Source organism: Desmodus rotundus, chromosome 2 (assembly GCF_022682495.2).
Source record: "Desmodus rotundus isolate HL8 chromosome 2, HLdesRot8A.1, whole genome shotgun sequence".
NCBI classification, from domain to species: Eukaryota; Metazoa; Chordata; class Mammalia; order Chiroptera; family Phyllostomidae; genus Desmodus; species Desmodus rotundus.
The window spans coordinates 182,813,380-182,822,141 of record NC_071388.1 but is presented as its reverse complement, the minus strand read 5'-3'; the positions used below and the strand labels follow the sequence as shown (position 1 = coordinate 182,822,141).

General features: G+C 37.7%; 1 protein-coding gene across 2 annotated transcripts in view; it reads left to right on the top strand.

Annotated features, from left to right (window-relative positions):
* The first annotated feature begins 267 nt into the window (after positions 1-267).
* The window catches only part of ICA1L (islet cell autoantigen 1 like), a 46,454-nt gene continuing 37,959 nt past the window's right edge, over positions 268-8,762 (top strand). For both annotated transcript variants that reach the window (XM_024564219.3, XM_045198293.2), the window contains exon 1: positions 268-351. The gene's annotated coding sequence lies outside the window, so the exon portion shown is untranslated. The remainder of the gene's footprint in view (positions 352-8,762) is intronic.

The following is an 8,762-nucleotide window of genomic DNA, read 5'->3' as shown; positions in this document are numbered from 1 at the left end:
GTCACTTCATTAAGAGGAGTTCGGGAAAGGCGGAACAGAGACTATTCTGGATTTGTTCAACGGCGAAGCGCGCACTGGGAGCCAGGACCCCGTCGACCTAGCGGAGGGCGAGGTGGCAGTGGACGCGGACAGCCGCACCGCTGCGCCAGGTGGCTAGGTTTAAATCTCCCGCCTTTCGCCCCTGCTGACACCTCCACGCACCGGTGTGGAACGGCAGGGGCTGCGGCAGCGACCCGGAGGCGGCACCACCTGGCTCGCGGGCTGCAGCGGGTAGGGTGCTGAGAGGGAACTACCCGCAGCAGGGCACCACCCCAGCGACAGGGGACCAGCCAGTCGGGCTTTGGCGTCGTGGTGAGTATCTCCCCCCACCGCTGCAGCGCCACCTCGCCCCTGGCGGTGTCCGAAAGCACCCTCCGCTGCCGCCTGGGCCCAGCGCCCCTGGTTTCCATGGCGACGCCCCAAGATGGAGACGGGGCAGGAGGCGCCCCCAAGCACACACTGTCTCTCGGGGTCCCTGGCCCCTGTGGACCTCGCTCCTGACCCGAGATCCTCCGGGCAGAGCCGGCAGGGGGTGTGTTTGGCGTGGCTGGGTCCTCCCCGGACAGGAGCGCCCCCCCAGGCTCGTGCGGGTAGCGAGGGTCCGCAGCAGCCTGAGGCTGGTTTGAGTGATTTCCCTCGAAGTGAAGATCCTTCCCTTAGAGGCCAGGGCGCACAGTCTTTAGGTGCTTTCCTGCTGACCTCCTTTTGGTGTGCTTATTCTTATGTCATTATTTTAAAATGGGAATGTCTTCTTTAGAAACCAAGTGGCGAGCGGTGGGTAAAAACAAAACATAAGTAAATGTACGGTTTAAGGCGAACAGCGGAGTGCGTGAGCTCGGGTGGGGTTCCACGCACGAATACCGCGGCCGGGGCCTTGAATCCAGCCGCACGCACGGATCCCGCTGTGGAAACACCGATCATTTGGGCAGGTGCCCAAATGATGTCATGGATCAGATGCCTGCCTCTCCGGGAAAGGTGGGGGGATAGGGTTGGGGGAGGAGGGAAATCCATCCTGGCAACCAGACCGCGATACTGTGGGTTTGCCAGTAGAAGGGGTGGGATTGTTTTTCATGTAATAGATGATCATGATGCATACAGCAGAAAAACTGTTATAAACCATAGGTCCCTGTGAAATAAGTTATTGGGAAGAGAACATTTATCCCTGGTTTTTGGTTTCCTCATTTGGTTCTGATTCAGACAATGTACTGTAAGGTGATATTACTTTAGTCATCCTCACATGAATATTTATGGCGTAGCCACAGTGCCTCAGGCTTTAGTAGGACTTAATTATGCATTTGTTGGCTAAATAATCATCTAATATTATGTAAATATTTTTATTTGCCAAATTTTTAATCCTTTTATATATATTACCTATGCCTGACATACCCAGTATTCTTTGAAATTTCTGTATGTACTTAATAGTGCAAAATTAGTGCATATCTAGCCATTGAAATGATTACATGCAAGACATTGTTCTCATTACAAGTAATTATAATTTCCAGACAAATCATCATAATTTTTTAGTTAGATGAGTGCTCAGAGATCAACCAGTCCAAAGTGCAAACGCTGAGAACGGGCTATGGAAAAACTTGAAAGCCACGTTTTTATTACGAACATTTATTATAAAACAATAAAATAAAATTTATACCAATGACTGAACTAGGACAAAATATTAAATATCAGATATAAAACAGGTAGTGTATTGTTTTGTTCTACTATACTGTCAAACTTGTGATTTCATTTTGTGATACATGTTATATTTAAAATTTATTGTTATAGTTTACCTTTTTTAGTACTCACTGTAGCTCTTTAAAATTTTATCTTTTTGTATTCTCTAACAGTAACAGATTAGGTGTGTGACTTTTAAATATGTATAACTGTAAATATTTCCTCATGGGAACTGGTTTTGTTATTTAATAATATCCTTATTCCCTTCTTGCATTTGCCTATTTTGTCAGTTTTTCATTCACCTCTTAAGTTTTTCCTTTTTTCTGAAGTCAAACTTTTCAAACTTCTGCTTAGATCCAATATTAACCATTAGAAGTTAGTCACTTTCTATATAACTTATTATTATCATTATTGTCATTATTTTATTTATATTTTTAAAAGATTTTATTTATTATTTTTAGAGAGAGGGGAAGGGAAGGAGAAAGGGAGTGAAAAACATCAATGTGTGGTTGCCTCTCGCACACCCCCTATTGGGGACCTGGCCCACAACCCAGGCATGTGCCCTCCCTGGGAATGGAACCAGCAACTCTTTGGTTCCCAGGGCATCATTCAATCCACTGAGCCACTCCAGTCAGGGCAATTATCATTATTGTTATTACTTTAAAACAAAGACTAAATTACTACAGTACATATATTTACAATAGCAACATTAACTGTTGCTAACTTTGTCATATTTTTTCAAATATTTTTGATTAAAGAAATAAAACATTTCCAATAAGGGTGAAATTTTTTTTCTACCATTACCATTCTCTTTCTTCCCACCTGATATTGCTTATTCATATTTTTCTTTCTTTTTTGCTTGATCAGTCTTGCTGGAAGGTTATCATTTTGTTAATTTTTAAATGAACCAACTTTTGACTGTTGATTTTCTCTCCTTTTGCCTGTTTTCTGATATTCACTGATTGCTACACTTATTTTTTATTTTATTTATTCTACTTGGGGTCTAATTTTCTCACTTCTTAAGTTAGAAGTATAAATAATTGATTTTATACCTTTTTCCTTTTATATAGGCATTTCAAAGCTGTAAGTTTTCTTCTAAGCATGCTTTAGTTGCACTCTACAAAGTTGGGTGTTTTCATTATCATTTAGTTTAAAATATTTTAAAATTTCTCTAATTTCTTTGATCCATTATTTATTTAGATGTGTTACTTTATTTCCAAATATTTGGGAATTTCCTAGATAGAGCATTGTTATTGAATTCTAAATTACTGATGTTGTTGTCATTGAACATACTCTGTATTATTTCAGTACATTTACATTTATTGATTTTTTTCTGTCTAGCTTATGATCTATTTTGGTGAATGTTCCAATTACGTGCTTATAATCTATTTTGGTGAATGTTCATTTCCAAATATTTGGGAATTTCCTAGATAGAGCATTGTTATTGAATTCTAAATTACTGATGTTGTTGTCATTGAACATACTCTGTATTATTTCAGTACATTTACATTTATTGATTTTTTTCTGTCTAGCTTATGATCTATTTTGGTGAATGTTCCAATTACCCTTGGGGGGAAAGATTTTATTTATTTATTTTTAGAGGGGAGAGGGGAAAGAAAGGGAGAGGAACATTGATACATCAACCAGTTGCCTCTCACACACTCCCTACTGGGGACCTGACCCACAACCCAGGCATGTGCCTTGACTGGGAATTGAACCAGTGACCCTTTGGTTCGCAGGCCGACACTCAATCCACTGAGCCACACCAACCAGGGCTGATTCATGCATGTCTTAAAAACCTTTCTAGGCAGTAAGTCTTACTCAAATACCATATTTCATTGATCCTAAGAAGCACCTATTCATAGTTTCACATCTCTGAAATCATTTCTGATATCTGCACTTTTTTGTATCTGACAATTTATGATTTAAAAGCATGGTTGACTTTGTAGCTCTTATATAAAGATACATAAAATAATGATGTCCCTTTCAAATGATGGTGCCTTCAGTTGATGAAATATGGTAAGATAATTGCAAATCATTACCAAAAATAATTTTTATCTATAAGGTTGGAAAATATCAGAAAATTTAATAACACAGTGTGTTGGTCAGCCCTAGTGAACACACACTTTCTTGCATTACTGGTGGGCTTAAAAAACAGTGAAATCTCTACAGAGGCCAGTTTAGCAAAATGAAAAAAGTTAAAATGCATATGTCTTTTGATTCAGCCATTATACTTTCAGAAACTTATCTTATAGGTATACTTGCAAATAATACATATATGTTTATTCATTGCAGCATGGTTTGAAATAATAAAATTCTGGAAACAGTTTAAACATTCCTCAATGATAGATTAGTTAAATAAGTTATATCACATCCATACAGTGGAAAGTTTTATATCCATTACAATTATATTTTAGCTAAGTAGAAAATTCCATTTAATATTCCCTTTCTCTTAGCACTGTACACAGTAGTCACTTTTATCCATTATCTAATGTTGCCGTTGCTGAGGAGATGTCTGAGGCCAGCCTAAATTATTTAATTTGTAGGTGGCCCTGTTTCTTCTGTCTAGATGGTAATAGCCTTCTCTATTTGTCCTTAAAATTCAGCAACATTCCATAATATATGTTAGTCTTAATCATTCCCTATTAATTTTTCCTGGGACATAATGAGCCCTTTCAATTTTTAGCTTTATCTCTTTGAATGTTTTGGCTGTTTTATGTGTTTGTCTCTCTCTGTTCAAGAATATTACTATGTTAGATCTCAGTTGTTTCTCTACCAAATCTATCATCTTTGTTCTGTCTATACAGTTTGTTTGAATCTAGGCACCTTTATCGTGTAATGTCCATTCTGAATGATTTCCCAGACTTGTCACCCATGTTATTAACTTGGTTTTCTGAATTATCTATTCTACTTGGAGTTGTTTCTAATGTGATTTCAGTTTTGTGTATTCCCTCTTTTTAAAATATCTTTTGCTTCCTTCAGCTATTTTAAAATATCTGTTTTATGGAGGTATGTTTTATATGTCAGCATTCAGAGCAGTTTTTCTTTAATATTTTATGAAGTAGTTCTTCAAATGTTTATATATTTTTCTTTTTCACATTATGGCCCCTCCTTTTTATTTTCATGCAGTGGTGTAAATGCATGAAAACCCCCTTCCAGGGGCCATTGGAATAACTGCCTTAGAGGCTGGAACAGGAGACTGGATACATTATTGTGATCTCTCTTCTTTAGTTGGCTGCTTGATGACAGTTTTTATATGCTGTCTCTCTCTAAGCAGTTTCACACAGCATGTATTAGTCATTGGTTTCAGAGGCAGGTCAATGCTAACATGTATCTCTTACTAGTCTATGTTAGTTGGCTGTGCAAGGTTGACTACCAGCCCGCTGTTCCTGTTTCTCTACAACCATGACTTGCCTCTTGGCAGGGAAAATAAAAAACATTCTGGCCACCATAGACCTTAGGGAACCCAATATATAATACTAATTGCCTTTTTTGTTTCCTCCTGAGATTGGAACCAATTTAGCTGTAGTTGGAGGAACAAAGCAGATGGTGATAAAAATATCAGCTTTATTCTTGAGAGAGCTGTTGGAAGGTATGTTTGTATGGTACCAGTGGTGGTCTAATACTTCAGATCTTGAACCACCCACCCAAGGGAAAGTTTGAGTCTTCATAAAAGACAATTTATAGGAGACTTTTGCCTCAAACTGATTAGGCCACAAGTGGTGATTAAGAGGTTTTTTAAAAAGGGATTAAATTCCCTAATTTTTAGACTTTTGATAAATTACCTCTATCCAGTCAAGAAATGTAAATGGTAAACTCATCAGTCAGATTTCTTACTTCAGGGAATAAGAGCAAGAGGCTGGGAATATTTATGGAAAATCCATCCTCATGAAAACCAGAAGAGTTGAAAAGAAGCACTCCCCACCTTAAACATCACAATCCCTTCTTGGGTAGTCTTCTCTGCTAACCTGTGATAGGGAGATGCCCACCAAGTGGAATGCTGTCTACTTCTTCCTTAAGTCTCTGCTATGCCTTTAAGGGCTCATGTTTCCAGGTTAGGACCCACTCAATTTGCCATATTGAGATTAGAGGAGATGCATATCAGATTTAGACCTCTTTAACTTTTTAAAAATTTATTGATTTTTTGAGAGAGAGAAACATCGATTTGTTTTTCCACTTATTTATGCATTCATTGGTTGATTCTTGAGTGTGTCCTGACTAGGGATCAAACCCTCAACCTTGGCGTATCGGGATGACGTTCTAACCAACTAAGCTACCTAATCATGGCTGGACATCATCTTTATGCTTCAAATTTCATTTGATGCAAATGTCATAAATATCTGCCATTTATTCATTGGCAGTAGTGCTAACAGATGTAGCCATTGTGCACAGGAGTTTTCTTCTCTAATTTTGGTCAGGGGAAGGAATTATGCAAACATGTACTCATTCCCTCATCTTCCCCATAAGCTGCTAACATTTTTAATCATTACTCATCTGACAGATGAAAGTATTTTTTTTATTTGTGCATTGGTACATATTTAGTTACAAAAGAGATTAAATAACATTTTTGTGTATTCATTGGACTTTTGAATATTTGTGTGTATGAATTGCCTATTCTTGTTTTGTCCTTTTTTAAAAAAAAGATTTCATTTATTTTTAGATGGGGGGGTGGAAGGGAGAAAGAGAGCGAGAGAACATCAATGTGTGGTTGCCTCTCGCACACCCCCCACTGGGGACCTGGCCCACAACCCAGGCAGGTGCCCTGACTGGGAATCAAACCGGCGACCCATCGGTTTGCAGGCCAGCACTCAATCCACTGAGCCACACCAGCCAGGGCTGTCCTTATTTTTCAATTGGTAAATTTGTATTTTCACTATCTAGTTATGAATTCTCTAACTTAAAAATATTAGTAAATTTCCTTCCTCATATCTTACCCAGTTATTTCTTTTCAAATTTTGCTTATGGTCAATTTTGTTATATAAATTTAAAATTTCTATGATCTACATGATTTTCATGCCTGGTACCATGTTAGAAAGGTTCTTGACCCCAAATTATAAAACATTCATCTATATTTTCACATGGTAATGTAAGGTTTTAACATTTAAATTTTGAACCATCTTTACATTGACAAAGAATCAAACATTTTTTTCAAATAGACAGTTGTCCCAATAATATATATGGAATAATATTGCCCTTTCCTACTGATTTGACATCCTGCATTGATTGTAGTGAGTTGAATGTGACCCCCAAAGATAATAGGTCCTAATTCCCAAAGTCTGTGAATGTTATGAGGTAAAGTTTTTGTAGGTGTAATTGAGGTAAGGATCTTAACATAAGATTATTCTGGATTAACTGAGGGGGTCCTAAATGCCAACACAGATGTCCTCATTTTAGATGGAGGCAGAGGGAGATTAAACACATACACAGAGGAGGAGGAGGAGGTGAAGTGAACACAGAGGCAGAGATTGGAGTTACGTCACCACTAGACGAGGACCACCAGCAGCCACCAGAAGCTGGAAGAGGGAAAGAAGTTTTCTCCCCTAGAGCCTCCCAGAGAGCGCAGCCCTGCTAACACCTGATTTCAGACTTCTGGCTTCCAGAAGTGGGAAAGACTACATTCCTGTTGTTTTAAACCACCAAGTTTGTGGTAATTTGTAGTATAATTTGATCATAAACTAAATTCTTTTATATTCTTTCGGTCTCTGTGGATTTTTTTTTCACTTGTTTCACTGCTCTATTTGTTTTGGTATACCACTCTTTTAATTAGTAAGGTTCATATTCGGGTTGATTGTTCAAAATTACCATTATTTTATTAAATTTGTACATATACATGACTTTTAAAGTCCAATATTGAAGAATTATAATGTACAAAAGTATTCGTGTCCCAATTCCAATCTCCAGTGGCACCTACCTTTAAGCCTTCTGTTTCCTCTTATTTTCTGCTCTTCTTATACATCATGTTCATATGCTGCTCTTTGGTTTATTAAAGGCATTACCTACTTACTTTCCATGTGGTAAATGAAGACCTAGCTATCCTTCTCCACCACTGTCTCCACTTGTCCTTCCCCAAATAGCTATATTGCAGTTTTTATTAAGTCAAGTGTTTATGTTACTGTGAACTATTAAGTATTGAAACAACCTAGTCAATAGTGTCCTATAACCATTCCTCTTTTTCTGAATATCCTATCTCTTCATTTTTATTGAAGTTACTATTGGCTTTGTTTTTTAATTTACTAATTTTCTGAATACCATTTTTTTCTTATTGTTCTAACATTTCTGCTATATGATTGTGAGTTATGTGCTCAAACATATCAGTTATGTTTCCTGGACATCTCCCTTCCAGACTCTTTCATCTTCTACTTGAATGTGGGCAGCTTGTTCTGTGCAGCTGTCATCTTGTGCCTTCTTTTCTTTGCTCTTCTGGGCTGGGTTTTGTCTTCCATCTGAGAAATCTGCTTTTATTCTGACTCCCAATACTCTGTTTGTGATCTTTTTCTCTTAAAACTTTCATGGTCTTTTTATATAAAGACTTGTGTCCTTCAGTTATAGGAAAATTTCAATTACTTCTTCCCTTAGGCAATCTTTAGAATAATCTTTAGTCAAATATTGGACTTCCTTGATCATCTCTTATTCTCTTACCCTTTTTATGGTTCTACTTTCTGAGAATGTTTTTTTTTTATTTTTCAACTCTTTTATTGAAAATTTTTAAATGTCAGCTATACTATTTTTTGCCCAAAGGTTCTTTCTTATTCTTTTTTTTATTGCTTTCTAAGTAATAATCTGTGTTTTCCCCTCACAGAAGCAGTGTCTTTACTTATCCCTCTGAGGATGTTAGAGGGTTATGTTTTGTTTTGCTCCCTGTATTGTCTTTCTTTCCTTTCAACTATTATTTCTTCTATTTGTTGGTTTAGTTCAGAAGTCTTTCTTGATGGAGTCTTTCCTCAGATATCTGGTGATCTTTGGGTCTCATATAAGACTATAAAAAGCTAATTGGAAGCTTTGTGTGTATGAGTGAGCTTGTCTACTGGTGAGTTTTGCTCTACTGTGAATAGGCA